General features: G+C 43.2%; 1 protein-coding gene across 2 annotated transcripts in view; it reads right to left on the reverse strand.

Moving 5' to 3' along the window:
- ARHGAP24 (Rho GTPase activating protein 24) overlaps positions 1-16,751 on the reverse strand; it is a 198,741-nt gene that overhangs the window by 72,654 nt on the left and 109,336 nt on the right. Inside the window, exon 1 of one of the 2 annotated variants that reach the window (XM_050327391.1) lies at positions 5,866-5,883. The exons of the other annotated variant lie outside the window; for it this stretch is intronic. The gene's annotated coding sequence lies outside the window, so the exon portion shown is untranslated. Of the gene's footprint in view, positions 1-5,865; positions 5,884-16,751 lie in introns of those variants that run through there. 2 annotated transcript variants of the gene reach the window in all.

Here is a 16,751-nt window from a genome sequence, read left to right on the forward strand (position 1 = left end):
GAAGCTACCAGAATTCTATGCAATTTGTCATCTTCTCTGCCCCAAATCCCCCCAGCACTTTCTTTCCCCTAACAGTTCTCTCTATACCATGTGTGAACCTCAGGGTGTTACATCAGGTTTCCTAAGGCTGAAAGAAGAAAAAGGTGTAGGGACAAAGCACTTAAAGAGCTGTCTGTTCTGTTTGCCTGGTGAACAGCACACTGCTCAGGGTATTTGAAGCCCTTTATAAAGCAGACAGATGCCAGCAGTGGCCTCACGTCCTGGACCAGGCAAATGTCTGCTTAACGTAAGAACCTTTACGATGAAGAATCTCAGCACCTTCTTTCCACAGCTCTACTGCTTCCATTAGCTTCCTGTGCTCTTAGGCAATTGCCTACCCTTCACTTCTCCCAGCCACAAGACACAGGCTCTGCTATGTATCAGGGACCCCCAAGGGAAAGGCAAAGTGAGATGCATATTACCCGTTACACCATGACGTCTTTTGGAGGCAGAAAAAAAGACAAAAATAAGCCCACGTTCATGTGTTCCCTTCACTATGTCAGTACTTAAATGCACTGGTTGTCATCCAAGATTCACTCCTGCCAGCAGTGGTCACTGGACAATACAGTGTGATCTGGGTAAGGTGTGCAACCTCATTTCTGCAGGAAGAGCATGTGAGGTACAGCTTCCACAAGCTGCAGAAAGGCAGACCATATCATGATTCAGCAGTAAGGTTGCTGGCACTAAGTCGTCACCACTACCATTCTGTTTCCAAAAAAACCTTTCAGTTTGCTTATATCTGGCCAATTGACTTTGTATCCCTTCAGCGCCTCCTTCTAATGACTGTGAAACTTCCAGCCACAGCATTTTGATTCACTTGTATGTGTCCAAAAATCTGATTAAAGGCTTTTGCCAATAACAACCACGATGAAAAAGCTATTTGTGGATCTTAGAAAGAAAGATGATGCAGAAAAGGAAAATGTAACAACCACGGCATAATCCAATTCCACAAGAATGAATTCTACTTTCAAACCTCCTCAAATTAAGTTTAAATGAAAAAAATGTTTTTCCTGAGAATGCATTTCTTACTCAAAGCAGCTACAGCTCCCCTGATTCTGAGTGCCTAAATAAATATATTGCACATCCCACATTTAATAAGGAGAGATGTTTCCATTTTATCTTTGATTTACTGCAGGCTCCAACTGCATGGTCATCTCTCCCACATTTAAAGTCACTCTGGGCCTACATTTTACACCTTCAACCTACCACTTCATTATTTTTCATGGCAGTAGTGTGAGGTAACAGATCTCCAAAGCCACTAAGCCTCCTTTTCTTCTATACTGAAACAAAGATTTCAATAGCAGGACAGGGGACAACATGAATAAATGATGCCAAAATATACTATCTCTTTCCTCTGGTAACACACCACCGTCCATCAGCTCCCTAAGTGGCACAAGTTCAAAATCCACAGACAAGCATGGTGAATTTTTACTGTTAAAGGAAATATTTTGGGTTTTGGTCACTTAATATTGGAAACCTAGTACTTCCTCATTACAAATCCAGCTCGTTTGCAATGGAGATATCCCATGGGGAGAAAAAAGGGAACCAAATGAAGCTCGAAGCAGAATGCAAACAAGGAAGCTGAATCAACTGCTGAATGTCGTTAGCTCTTCCACAAATTTCAGGAAACACTCTTAGTTCACAGACAGATAAGTATTACCTGAATCTTCCTCATGGGAATGGTTCAAAGCTTCATCAGGGGAGAATCAGACTGGACATCAGGAAGCATTTCTTTACTGCGAGGGTGATCAAATACTAGAATAAGCTTCCTAGAGATGTGGTTGATGCCCCAAGACTGATGCATTTGGACAAAGTCCTTAATAATACACTTAACTTTTGGTCAGCCCTGAAATGGTCAGGCAGTGGGATTAAATGAGCACTGTAGGTCTCTTCCAAGTGAAATTCTATTTCTGCTCTAGCCCATCCCATCTCCAAGGATATGACACTTATTTTTAACAAACATTCTTTGCAGCTTCTTGCTGCTTCACTTTTATTTATGGCTAAGTATAAAATGTCAATTCAGGTATTCATTGACATATCTCCCATCCACAGAAACTGGACTTTTTTGGTTCTGTGTACAAGTGAGGCCATCTCTTTACCCTTCTGCCAGATGGGCTGAAAAGTGCACTGATCCTATCAGCTACATGCAAAGATAGCATTAGCCAAGAAGAGCACCAGGAAAAACATAACAATATTAGTATCTCCAAATTTGGCTTGGTACCTCAACAAGCTACCAATAATGTTGATCTGCAGCCTTATCCAACCTGTGTAATATCAGAACTGTCACTGCATCAGCCACCCATCCTGGTGATGGCTCTGCGTGGATGACCTGTGGGGTTGTGCGGGTGTTACTTGCAGAGACAAACCTGGTCCTGGCCAAGCAGTGTGCTGTCACAAGAGGGGACAGCTTTGGACTAGGAAACCTGCACCCTGCTGGTGAGCGCTGGAGCAGCTGGTGCTCTTCCTGGTCCTTGGGGGATGTGCGCTGCTCCTACCCTCAAACCAGAAGCCTCCACTTTCTCCTGGGCTTAGATGCCTGTAGCACATTATTTGGAGACCCACAGTTCCGTCCCCAGCACTCTGGCATCCAACCAGCACGCAGGTAAATCTCTGGGAGCCTGAAAAATACAATGATCTTTCACTGACAGTAAAAGTCATGCCATGTTTTGAGGAATGCCATTGCCACAGCTGGGGTCAGGTTTTCATAAGGAGTTCAGAATCTACCTGCATGCCTGGAAAAGGGAAAGGTTCTGAGAAAAATCATAGACAGAGCAGCTCTTGCGACAACCTGAATGACCCCAATATGTTCCTAGTTGTTTTCAACATCGGACACTCACTTTCATCATTAAATCAAAACCCCCATTATTAAAAAAAATCTGTTTCCAAGATCAGGCTATAATTGCTGCCCTGACAGCAGGAATGAATGCTGAGAACTTGCAACTTTTAACATGCACTGTATTAATGTGCTGCATAACTATGTCCTGGAAGAAGAGAGAGCTGCAGTCTATGGATAATGTTCAAGTACTTCAGTAATCTGCTACCATCTGACATTCGCAGACAGAAAAGTCAGTGACTTAATTTAATGATTAGAATGAGTTTGGTTTTGTACCAGACTTGGCTTAAGAAGGATGACCTGGATTCATTAGAAAATGAAGTTTAATTAATAAGCCAATTCTACCTGAATTAGCTAATGAAGATCAGGGAAAAGAAAACCATCAAAAATCCCCCCAGAAAGCAGTTTTGAAACAGACTACATAACTGATGGAGGACATGAGAATGAATGTGACAACTGCTCATTTTCACCAGCAGTTCACAACCAGTACTTCTTTGAATGGACACTTAAATGTCAGTCTGGACTTCACAGTTTGATTTTGACCTGCACTGGTTGGATTTATAGCCCAAAAGAGATATCAGGGGCACTGCTTATGTGCAATCCATCACTTCCCAACTGGAACAATAAAAGCCAGAAAGATACTTCACCTCCTTCAAATGAGGTTTCTGCGCCGTGTCAGAGCCTGCACAGACATTAAGTACAAGCATAACCCCATTTAGGAGAGTGAAGGTCAGAGGCAGCAGCAGGTCATACTGCAGAGCAGAGGAAAGGAGCTCTACAATATCCATGAGCAGCTCCAGAACTGGGGGGCTACAACATATGCTGCAGTACCACCTTCTCCAACTGTATGACAGGTGATCAGCACAGCATCTCACCCACTGACCAAATTAAAAGGCTTAAGGGCCTGGGGGAAGAGAAAAAAGGCATTTTATGCCCAAATATTGTGTAAACACACGCTCACTTCATAACAGTTCTCAGGAGCTTTACAACTACCTTCCTCTCCCTTCTCATGTTCATACTACCAAAACTCAGCTCAAATGCTATCTATTTTGAGCTGTCTTCAAGCAGAGTAGTGAACAATGTCTGTAGGTAGTTGAGAAGAACTCAACTACCCATAGATCCTACTTTTGCTTTGAGGGCCACCTGTCTTTCCAATACAGAGGTACAAGAATATAAAAATGAAATTATGCAGTTAGTCACACAGAGTGTCTTCTGTGCCAGGCTAATTCCAGCACATACCAGCTGTGACCTGTACTGCTTTACCTGAAAGGTATCGAGACTGTAATGTGCACAACTATCCTCTGTGCAAACACAAATACAGTTCTACAACATACCAGTGAGTATTTCTAGAAATTACTTGTGTGGTACCTGCCCATGAAATGCTCAGGTTGAATTGGATGGGAAGATGTAAAACGGATTAAGAAACATCCGGTCAACCTTTCCAGCAGTTTAGTAAAGTTTGTGCATTTAATCACCATAAGCAGAGACACAGCTTTCATCTACACTGACATGTACAGCATCTCCCAGAGACGTGCTATCTGCCATAGCTCTAAAACATTTGTCATTTAAGTTTTAATAAAATCTCATCCAGTTCTACATTTTCCCAGAAGAAAACTTAATTAATTCATCTTAATCTCAGTAACTAGTGCTGAAAATGGAAACTCAGCAATCAGTGTTGAAGGTTATTTCTGGAGAATAAAAATCCAGACTGGCCAGAATCAATGAGAACAAAAGATGGTATTTGATTATTTTTTAAACAAGCCTCAAAACAAAACTATCTCGTCTCACATGAACATGACTGATTATCAGCTAATTATGTGAACTCAGTTCATGCAAACATAAGCCAAAACATGCAATAGCAACTCTACTTCAACCATCTGCACTGTTAATGTACAAATGCACGTGGAAACCCCCATTATGAAACTGCCACTTCACCCATCTTCTCAAATGCACCTTAAGCACAGCTGAGGCAGAGAACAGCACCAGAGACAACAGTAAACAGCAGAGTCTGGTAATACTCATTTCTAGAATACTGAGGAGGCTGCAGCAGCTCAGCTTGCTGGAACCTGGGCAGGATCTTTAAGCCCAGAGTTCATAGGAATTCAGCAGTTCCCCTTCCTTGTATTCTCTACCAAATAACTCAAGGGAGACAGCATGTCATGCTATTTAAAGATAATAGTATCATTAAGGGTGAAACACAAGTAGTTAATTTAAAACACAGCAGTGCAGCTAAACTGCATCAAGGCTCACTCCGAAGTCTGGGTCTGACGCTGAAGCAAGGAATTCGCAAGCGTTAAAACAACAGGGAGCAAACGCAAGACAGCAAAGCACTGCCCTGCTCCCCAGGGCATTGCACACACGCACAACTTTCCTTGCCCAAGCCCAGCCGCTGCTCCAGCACCCTGCGAACGCGGGGATCTCTCGTCCCTACAACAAAGCACGCCGAAAAGAGGCTGTGATACAGCTCTGAACCGGCCGGGAGGCGGGCGGGATGCTGTCCGAGATCCGGCTGCTCGTCCTCCCGGCGGCACTGCACGCGCTGCCGTCCCTGCGGGAAGCGAACGCTCCAGAGCCTCCTCCCCAAGCTCATCTGGCACCGGGACCGGCACAGGCCGGCGGCGGAGCCTGCGCCGCCGGGACGGCCCAGGGGAGCCGAAGGAGGAGCCGGAGCCCGGCGCGCCCTGCCCGCCCCGACGGCCGATGTCCCGCCCGTGACTCCACCGCCCAGGAATGGCGACCACCGCGCTCGGGGTGGGGGGGTGGGGGGGAAGCGCAGGAGCCGACTCCGAACCTCCCGGGACCGGCTCCCTGCGCCTCGGACCGAGCTGCGGAGAACGGCGAGATCGGCAGGGCCGGGGGGCCGCGGCGGCGGACCCGGGCGGGGCCGCCCACACTCGGACACAGCCCCGGCCTTCCGCCCACTCCGCCCGACCCCCGGCCGGGCGCTACCCTGGGCTGGGTCATGCACTGAGGACTTGTTACAGCCTACTCACCCCGGCATTGCCGAGCAGAACGCCTTCGCTCGGGAAAACTTATCTCTGTTTCGTTACTCCCATTTGCCAACTTGCCTTAAAGATCCTGTAAAATCCCAGAAAAGGCTAGGAAACGAGGAGAGACGATTTAAAAGCTGACGGTCAGGACAGGAATTTATGGAATGAAATCTTTAAGGGCAGGAGCCGATAGAGTCAGCCAGCTAACGCTTTCGTGCCCTGGCTCTGACCAGCAGATCCATTTCGTGGGCAGACCAAGGCTTACGAGATGATTTAAAATACCTGCTTGCGATGTGTGCTTCTCTGCATCAGCCGAAATCCTTGGCATAGCTTCCACGCTGCCGTGTCTCGTCCTTCTGCCTTTTCCAGCAGACCCCTCAAGATCACAGTGTCACAGTTCCCCAGGCCTTACAATCAAGCAGTTTGTTGTAAGAGAACTAAAAATAGCACTGAATTTTTCACTGAAGCACTTGCTTGAGTGAAGATAGTGCCAGTTAGCCCATGCATTAGTGAGCAGTACAGACCTTTAATACAGCATGGACCCTCCTGGAAATATGGCCATTGACTTTCTTCAAAAGATTTTTTTTTTCTTTTTCTTTGAGAGACAGCACAAGATAAATCCTCTTTCTGACCACTAAAAGACAAGCTGAGTGGAGTTGTTTTAAGAATATCCTCAGGGAAAGAGTGAGTCACTTAAGCTGCTTTTATGATAAAAGATCCCTGAAGGAAGTATATCTCTTTAGTCTCTGAGCTGTTCAGAGATCCGTATGTCTCGCTGCAAATCAAAGTTTCACGTTGTTGGGGTTTTCGGCTTTGTGTTGTTTGTTTTTAATAATATGAACACCTGCTTCCACTGTGGATTTAATGCTAGCATGGGAAACAGAGGATTTCATCCTAACACCTCAAGAGAATGATGAACAGAACTGTGTGTCCTGCAGCGCTGTTAATAAGGTCTGCAGAAAAGTGTACAAAATGGACCATAAGGATGCTGCATATGAAAGTTTACGGCACAGACTGACAAGTCCAGAAAAAGAAACTCTCATGAGAAATTATTTTTTGCAAAGCTATTCATTACTGTGGCCTGAAAACAACCACTGAAGACCAAAGTTGCAAAAAATGTCATTCAAGACAAAGATGCCAGCTCTGCTGCCAATATCCAAGCTGGGATGCCAGATGCAGATTTAGATGGGAGGCTTCCAGTCAGTGAACACTAGACTCAGACACATTCACATTGGGGCACACAAAGAAATGTGAAGATGCAGATGATGGCTAGCAGCAGCCACTTGTGGCCTTCTGAAAGTCACAGTGATTCTCCTGGTAGTTGCTTCAGCTATGAAGGATGCCTGACAGCAAGCCAGGATGTCTGAAGCACAGAGAGTTAAGCCTTACTACCACCAGTAGACATTACTCACCTAAAAATCCAGATTTTATTATATAATATACACCAATGAGCAGATGCCACCTATGACTTTAGATGCTACACCGAGTCACTACATGACTTACTTAGTGACTTTTTAAGTCAGGGTAAATTTGCAAGAAAATTATTTCTTCAACTGAGCAAAGTAGCTCTCCAGGATAAAGTAGTACTGTACATACATACATATTTACATATAGAAACACACAGAGACAAAAAGAAATCTATAGATACATATACTTTAAAGGAAAATTTTAGGATGGAAGTAAAGCTGGAGAGTTACTGAGAATATCAGAGGAGAGATGCTGGTTTTTGTTTTGTTGATTTCTGTGGGAAGATGCTGAAAGCAAAAAGACTGGCTGTTAATGTACCCCACATTGTCTCCCACATTTTTGCTTCCCCTCATACATCTTTGAGCATTACTTTGATTTTATTTGTATTTCAGGAGAACTGCAATATTTTTTCCCTTGTGAAAGGGCTGGCAAATTCCTTCTGCTCCTTTCTATTGCTGACAAAACATGCTGCAAGGCATCCTGTAACATCTACACAGCAGCAGAGGTAGCCACAAACATAACAGCATCTTCATTACTGCTCCACTCCCCAGCTATTATTTACAGAGAGAAAGAGTATTAACAAAGCACGAAGTTCTCACTAATTTAGTCTCACTTCACCATCTGTTACTTCCTATGAGTTGATCCTAACAAGAAGCTTCTTCAAAACACATTTGAGGAGCAGCTGCACCCAGTGAAGTCACCACAGGAGTGGAATATTCCCCTCCTAATACATCTTATTCCAGTGCTACACAGTAGCTCCTTCCCTTACTGGAATCAACAGAACACTGCTGTTAATATGAAGGCAACCCTGGGTCACAGACTCTTGCAGTCATGTCAAGCTCATATCACATTCAGCACTGTTTTTCTCAATAATTCACAATTCAGCACAGTCAGAAAGACAATGACAGAGCTACAGACATCATCCATCCCCCAGGTCTGAGCAGCCTGCTTTCTGCAGCTGCTTCTCCTCTACTGGGTTCATAGAGTGATCACAGAAATTGGAATCTTCCCAAGAGTAACTTGTGACCATTACCCCTCACCTTTTCCATGCAACTCCTTATAAAAAGGGAGTCTCCATTTTTGTAGCCACCCCTTAAATACTGGAAAGTGGTGATATAAGGCCTTGCCTAAGCCTCCTTTTCTCAAGGCTGAACAAACCCAGTTCTCTCAGCCTTTCCTCATATGGCAGGCTTCCCAGTCCTTTGATGATTTTGCTGGCCCTTCTCTGGACATCTTCCAGCCTGTCCACGTCTTTTTTGTATAGCAGAGACCAAAACTGAACACAGTATTCCAGGTGTGTCCTGACAAGCACTGAGTAGAATAATTATTCTTTATCTCTGCTGGTGATGCCCTTGTTGGTGCATCCCACCATCCTGTTGGCTCCCTTTGCCACAGCAGTGGAGTGTTTGCTTGTACCGAGCTTGTTGTCCATTAGGACCGTAACACCTCCCTTTGTCCAGGAGATTGAAGATAAGGCTCTCAACTTCTGAATTCCCTCAGTAAAAAGTAGGCTACAAATAGCCTCCTACCTTTCCTGTAGTTCATATAAAAGGCAAGAAATCTCTCTCTGTTCCCTTTGTTGTCTCCCACTTCTGCTCTCTGTTGCACCAAGGAATATTCAGAGGAATATTTTGTAAACAGCACGTGTTTCGGTGACTGCCTCAGCACTGGCCACAGCACTGTGGGGCTGCGTTCCTAAAGTTTTCAGACATCAGCTGATACCAGAGCTGCCCGGACAGGGAGCAGCTGTGTGTGTAGGTGGGCAGGGAACAAGAGGAGTAACAGCAAGATGGGAAACTTAGCAACTTTGCTGCCTGCAGATGTCATGATCCTGACCACAGCTCCCTCATCCAGACTGTTTAACAAGTTTTCCTTTCCTACCAGCTGGCCAAGATGAGGGAAACTGCTTTGCCAGACATTTTTTCCCCTAGTACCATCACCAGCAATAAATTATATTTCTGAACTGATAAAACCAGCTGCTTAGTAATTTCAGCTCAACCTCTAAGATTTGGGGTCTGCCACTTAAAGCATTTGCTTTACATCCCAGTGAAAAGATCCCTCCTTATTACTGGAGAGATTGTAACTGAGCTCACTGGGATCATTTTTAATCCTTCATGTGACTTCAGAACACAAATTTTTTTTCACAGTGCATGCTTAAATGAAATCTGAGCCTCTTCTTCCCTTCAGTTTTAGTAGGTTAAGGCAGGAATGTTTTCAGAGGTGCCAGTTGGGCTACACCCATACAAAATGGCAGCAACACCCAGAAATGTGACTTAAGGACCATATGCTAACATAAATTTAACTGTCAAGTGTATCCCCTGTGTTTTATGACATATGTTTAATAATGCAATCACATCTATATTAAAGAATGAGGCATGAAGGAAGACAGCTATGCAGTGTAGATACTCACAGAACACTGTGAGGGGAATCTCTGAAGTACCCATTAATCCACAACTGCTTAGGGAATTTAGTGTGACAAGGACACTTTGGGTTCTTTGTTAAAAGCTCCTAGAAAACATGGGGATGTCCAGATTTGGATCTGCCCTCCACATTATCAACAAGTCTCTTATTATCAGCAAAATAATCTCCATTGAAAGTGAAGCTGTCAGCTTGTTCCTCAAAATTACTAAAAGCAGCATTACAATGATGAGCATTATTAGACATTCCAATGAGAAGCTGAAGTGTTCTTTCAGTTACTCTGCTGGATAAAATTGCTATACACATTTCATGGACAGGTGAAAAGTCAGTCACGTGCACAACCATATCTGCAAAGAGGACATTGCAAACACAGAAATGAGAATGAGGCACAGAAATTATTTCCTATGAGATACAGATGCAGCATCTGGTTTTGCATATTTTAGCAGGAATAAATCTTCCAGAGTGCTTTCCTCTATTTCCTTCCAACTTCACTACAGTCCAAATCCAGTTCAGCTGATATGTAAGAAATGAGTCCTTGTCTGCATGTTTGTGCATTTGCGGTTTGAATTGATTATATTCACATAGCCCTAAGGGATGCCCAAATAACTCTGATATGACATGCCGAGATCTTCTCATGGAAGCTTCTGTCAGCTGTACCATGGAAGGGGCTCTCAGCTGCACACGATATAACTTACCCAGCTGCATTTTTTGGCTGTTGTTCCGCCTTGCAGCTTAAGAAACTCTCTCCAAGAGCTAGGCTACAAGAAGAAATTGTCAAAATATGTTACTTTCCAAAGAGCTTACTCCTAAGGGAGATATGAGAAATATTATAGTAGGTCTGGAAGAAAACATGAGAACAAAAAGTATGGTGCGGCTGTACTCTGTAAGGACATCATCTTTTCTGTCTTCCTCTAACATCTATTTGTTACACTGGAAATGAACAGGTTCATAAACACAGATGTATATACAAACCACCCTTCAGACATTATCTCCCTTTCAGTTTTGATGCTGGGAAAGTATGGTGTTTGTGTGATGCATCTGTCTACTTGACATAACACCAGCTGTTATTTCCTTGGTTTACAAAAAAAAGAGGAATAAATAAAAACCTATTAATTAAATGGGGAATTCAGAAAGCTCAGATGTGGATTCAAAACTTTATTATACCATCATGTAAACTTCGAGTCAAGGAGTGCTCATGAGGCAGGATGGGTACTCCAGTATATTTCCTGTTATCTAATCTAAACCTACCCTCTTACAGTTTGAATTCAGTTGAATCCATTCCCCTTTGTCCTGTCACTACACGCTCCTGTGGATAGTCTCTTTCCATTTTTCTTGTAGGCTCCCCTCAAGTATGGGAAGGCCACAATTCGGTCACCCTGAAGCCTTCTCTTTTTCAGGCTGAACAAACCCAATTCACTCAACCTTTACTCGTAGGAGAGGTGCTCCATCCCTCTAATCAACTTGATGGTCCTAGTCTGGACTTGCTCCAACAGGTCATCGTCCTTCCTGTGGGGACCCCAGAGCTGAGTATTTAATGACGCAACAGTGAAATATCTAAAAAACACTTGAGAGAGGCAGCTCCAGCAGCAGAAATGTAGTGTTATTTGATCCCTAGCTCTTGCCATTACACATTCCATCATTAACTAAACGAAAAATAATAAGTAATAATTGCCCAGGGCAGAGGTGTCCTCAGCAGACTTCTCCTGCTCTGTTGGGGGATAGCCCTGATTTCAATTCCAATTTGGCTTGTTCCACTGCAGTATAGAGTGGGCATCTCTGAGGAATCCTGGAATTTACCACTCCAAAGAGCCTCCTACCCGAATGGCCCATTTTTGCTGGCTGTTGGAGCTAAGCTGTCACACTGTATAGCTTTTAGCAGCTACTAAAAAACTCCTTGTTTCTTCATTAGTCCAGGCTAGAGAAGAAAGAAGTTATGAGCATCTTCCAAAGGGCAGGATCAAACAGTGCTGAGAGCACAGCCCTGTCAGAAAACATCTAGGCTTGCTGCCAGCACTCCATGAAGGATCTATTTTACACCCAGAGGCTTGGGGATAGATTCACAGCTCCAGTGATATTTATGGGCTTTTTACTTTGACAGGGCTCATTAGAGCCTTCCCTCATGCTGTGCTTCCCTGACCTGTGCAGCAGGTTCACTGCAACCCTGACGTCTGTGGACGGGAACACAAGGTGGAGCTTCTCCTTCTCCTTTGGGAAACAGGAATGTGACTTTTTATACTGCCATCACCACCCCTGAACCAATCCAGTACAGTCCCAAGCTCAGCATGATCTTACACTGGTTAGATAACCTTTTCCTGTACTTCCCTCAACTGCACACTTTTCAAAGGAGATAAAGCACAACTGCTTTTCCCTTTACAAACATGTAATCCTTATGGAGCACCATGAAGTTAAACACCCTGAAGCCTGCTATATCCTATGTGCATCTGTGTCTATTACAACCACACTGGGAACTTACACAGCCAAGCCCCAAGTACAAGCACCCACAAAGCCTTCGCTCAGGTTTTCTGTATATATCTATATACTGTACACTATCACACCAGGAGACATAACCATTTAATAACATTTGGAAGCAGACAGTACTATTTACTGAAGGACAAGTAATCAAAATGTTTCCAACTAGTACAGTTGTACAGCAAGGGGTAACCTTCAGACACAGTATAATGCATAGGGTATGTCATGTCCTGCAAAAATCCTTTCAATAATTTCAAGTGGAGTAAGAATACTTCAGAAGCATACAGGAATTTCTCATTAATACTACAAATGCAGCATGTTCCAAACTGCAGATGTGCATTCACTACCAAAGAATAAATTTCCCTTATTTTGTCTATTCTTCTTCCCCTTTCCTTAGCTTTATACCTACATCTTGTGGCACACAACTTTTTCATTTGATGCTCATATTGCTTTCTTTTAAAGCCTATCCAGATAAAATGTGTACACAGGCATGGCATTACAGGAAGACTAACAGCACTTAAAAACCCCAGTGTCCTTCCAAGTACTAGATGAGCTACAATCAAGCATCATCAGGATTTCCAAACACACTTGTCTTAACTGACATCCTTCCGTCAAACAAACTGAAACGGCTCAACAAATTTTTATGGTTACAGTGATTACACAAAAACAGAATGAAAAACAGTGCAAGTCATAGGCATTTGCAGGGAACTTGCTACCTCTTGGGTAAAAGAGGCCTAGCTGGTCAAAAACAGCCTTGTTCCTAGTCCTTGTATTCGCAAAAAAAGCGTTACAAAAAACTGAAGTAAAAGTTATTAATTTTTCCAAGTGTCATTATCAGGGAGAGAAAGAATCTCATAATCTGTCATTATCAGGGAGAGAAAGTGTACTCAGGCTACTGGATTCTATCCAGAGCCTCCCGTGCAGTTGGTCAGATCTTTTCAGACATTTAAATTTCTTCAAGTCCTGACAAATCCTTTCCTTTGGGTTTCTGCAGCTGAAAAGGCAGGAAGCAGGCAGCACTTTGCAACAGCACCTTTTAGCATCAGCTCATATACTGCCACAGAAAGAAGACGGTCTCGCTCAGAGACAGAAATGTTGGCAGACAGGTAAGTATTTAGCTCAAATAGGTCAATATCAGTATAGCAATACCAGCTCCCAAAAGGCTTCATCTGTTCACCAGCTACTTCAGCTTTGTATAAGGGGGAGCCCAGTGGAAATAACACACCAAAGACAATGCACCTGCTACTTCAGCAGAAACCGATGGCTGAGTGAAAAAGTTGGATCAGCACGTTTCAAAAGCTTAAAGGAAATTGATTCTGGATTAAAATTATCAATTGTTTTCCCTCTTGGCCTTCCTGGGAATTGAACCTGTCTACACAATTAAACTGTATAAAGATTTTCTCTGAACCTATAAAAGCCTTTTATTTATAACCGCATCTCATCATATTAAACACCCTGCTCTAATCTATTACAAGTAGAGGGGATGACAACTACAGTGTAAGTTGAATACCCTCAGCACATTAGGTATCTAAAGCACTGCAAAATTTTCCTTATCAATTTTCATCTTAATTATGAGCAATCTTGTCTTCAACTGACTATTCTGAATGAACCCACTGCTAGCAGGGAATGAATAGATGAACAGTGTGGGTTTTTTCACTGATTTCTATGCCCTGGCAGTTCTGGTCTATCTGAAAGCCTCAGCAGTAGTGGCTGTGCTAATGGAGAGTCCTCTGCTCCTGCAAAGCCTCCCATACTACACTGCCAATTAAAATTTACTCTCCTACACCAGCCACACAGTTCTTCCACCCTGAGGAATGGGAGCAGGCGGCCAACACAGCATCAGCATTGTGGCCTTGGTTAAGGCACATCTCAAATGTCTATTAATCTGTGGCCCATACTGCTATCTACTGACTGAGGTTTAGTTATGCTAAGTAAGTAATTTTTCTGTGCCTTTTAGTACCTGAAATCTACAGCAGCAGTTGTGGCTAGCACTAGGTACTGGTGTGTTAGTAAACGAGACCTAATAACAAAACCAAAACCATAAAAGAAAAATTATGCAGCTCAGAAGTGAGATGCTGCAACACACATCTTGTTACACATACTTTGAGCCTGACACCTTGCCTTAAGAACCCAAGAGCTCTTGGGGTCACTGCATCTTCCTGAAAACAACAGGGGAGGTGCTGAAATATACCCTAAATCTAAGAAGTCGTGGAGAAAATTGCAAATATAACCCACCCAGATGGCACGATGTTATAAAAGTTTAACATGTCAATCTGCTCCTTTAATTAAAGCCCTTTCATCTCCATGGTTAATGGCAGGTCTGTACAGCAGAAACGGCACCAGAACAGATGTTAGCAAATTTATCAAAGCTGCAGGATGATTGCTCTGGCTGTAGTGTCTTTTGGAGGGCTACTCCATTTACATTCCTACTGATCTCTCATGTCAAATCTGCTAAATATTACCTCTCCTCTGGCTGCTCTACAGGACAGCATAAGCCAAGTTTCTTGGTGAAAGTCATTAGTTTTGAGAAAATACCATATGATTATAGGCAGCCTTTTTTAATATTTCAGAGGGAAAACCTTTAATGATGGAAAGCATGCCTTTATTTTAAATAGGCCTTTCTCCATGTTTTCTTTTGTCTTATCTGCTCAGGATTCCCTTGAGACACTGCAGTCACAAGTTGAGACAGAAAAAAAGAGCTTGGAGAACAGCTTGGCCAACCAAGGGAATCCTGTACAAGGGAAGGCCTGTATCATAATCCACATTTTGGTGGCATCAGGAGTGTTCATGGCAAAGTCAAAGCTGCAGGTGCACAGAAAAGTCTCACTGTGTGCCCTGGTGTCCAAACCAGAGGCACAACCCATGTGTGATCAACCTGTACTGGGCAGAGCAGATCTGGAGAAGGGAGGGCGGAGGTGCCAGCAAGCCTTTGCCCCAGGCACTGAACCACATTAATGAAGCACTTTTGAAATGACTGCATTACAAAAAGCAATCCAGTTACCAGTGAAGGCAAAATAATTGCCAGCAATGTCAAAGGGACAACACAGCTGTTAAAAGCAAATGTGACCCTACATTCTTATTTATGGAGCAGGTCATCTGAATTATGTAAGAAAATAGTACATTTTGACGGGGTAATATTTTGTTTTCTAGCTAGGGAAGTTACACTTCCAAAAACTAAAATACGCAATGTATCACAGTGAACGGTTTTATCTCAAAATACTCTTCAAAGGGCAGAGGCACACAGGAATGCTGCAGGGTCAGCCACACAATGAACAAGGGCAAAGGGCTTTCAAAAGAAACAGCCAGGGCTGTCAGAGAAAGTACCGTGCAGGAGTGCAATCCCCTTTTACCAGAGACTTGCCTCTTTGAACAAAGACCATTCCAGGGTGAGTAAGCAAGTTTTCTCATTTTTGTTATTCTGTGTAAAAGCTCTTTCAATCAAAGATGTTCCAAGACAAGTTCCAAGAACTACAGTCAGTGAAAGCAATGTTTATTAATAGAGATATTCCCTGCCTTCCATAAGAATTGCTCAGAGAGATTTTCAAAGTCAGTTACCATCACTTCAGTTTATCAGTAGCAAATTAAAGCAATTAGGCAATAAGTGGCTCACTTGATCAGGTGAATATTAAAAGATAATGAGAAGCTGAAAAACAACCTGGGTCTGGACTAAGGTGATTCACAAGCTGAAAAAATAAAGTTTTCCTTTATAGCTCTAGGGAAGGTGCAAAAATAAGGGGATAAAAACCTTAAAAGGAACTTGAGCATCTTTTAACATAACTGATCCTGTAAAACCCATTTATAAAATTACTGTACAACCTTTCTTTTTCCTTTTACACCCACCTTGGAGTATCCCATTGCTCATGCTTAGCTGGAAACCAGCAAATACCAAGTCACTTGACCTTTTCTAAGCTTACACTTACACAGAATGTAAGTACATTACACTCAATGAGCAGCTTAATTCTGTGAAGTTCTCTCAGACTTGGGTTTCAAGACATTGCTTGTCATCAGAGCTGCCTTGGCTTGGCCCTAGCCTCCCTTCACTTCAGCAGGTGGAGTTTGCTATGCCCACAACACAACAAAAGAGAATATGACCTATTAGTGCATACAAAGAAACACATAACTGATGTCTTTGGGATCTAGAAAGAATTTCTTTTTAGCCCAGGAAAGGGTTTCATCTTGAGGGATCCTGGAAATGAGCAGTTCACAGGCAGGTGGATTAAAAGGTAAAAAGGGCAGGACTAAAAGGCTGGTCCAACCCTGCTCCGCCACCATGTTCCTCACATGGGCTGGGGATCCATAAATCATGTTACTCAGCCATCGTGGATCCCCTAATTGTGCCCTATATGCACAGGATATATTTTTTTCCTGCTCAAAGGTAATTCCCTAGAGGCCAAGATAAAGGGAATGAACATGGAGTAAGTTCCCTGGTGAATTAGGGACTGGCTGTTGTCTCCGAATAATTTCACAAGCATTAATTCTTTCTTTATTAAGCACTTATTCTTAGTTACTTTATGACAAACTCTAACTGTGCTCAG

Source organism: Myiozetetes cayanensis, unplaced genomic scaffold (assembly GCF_022539395.1).
Source record: "Myiozetetes cayanensis isolate MyiCay16 unplaced genomic scaffold, myiCay2020 scf33, whole genome shotgun sequence".
Lineage (NCBI taxonomy): Eukaryota > Metazoa > Chordata > Aves > Passeriformes > Tyrannidae > Myiozetetes > Myiozetetes cayanensis.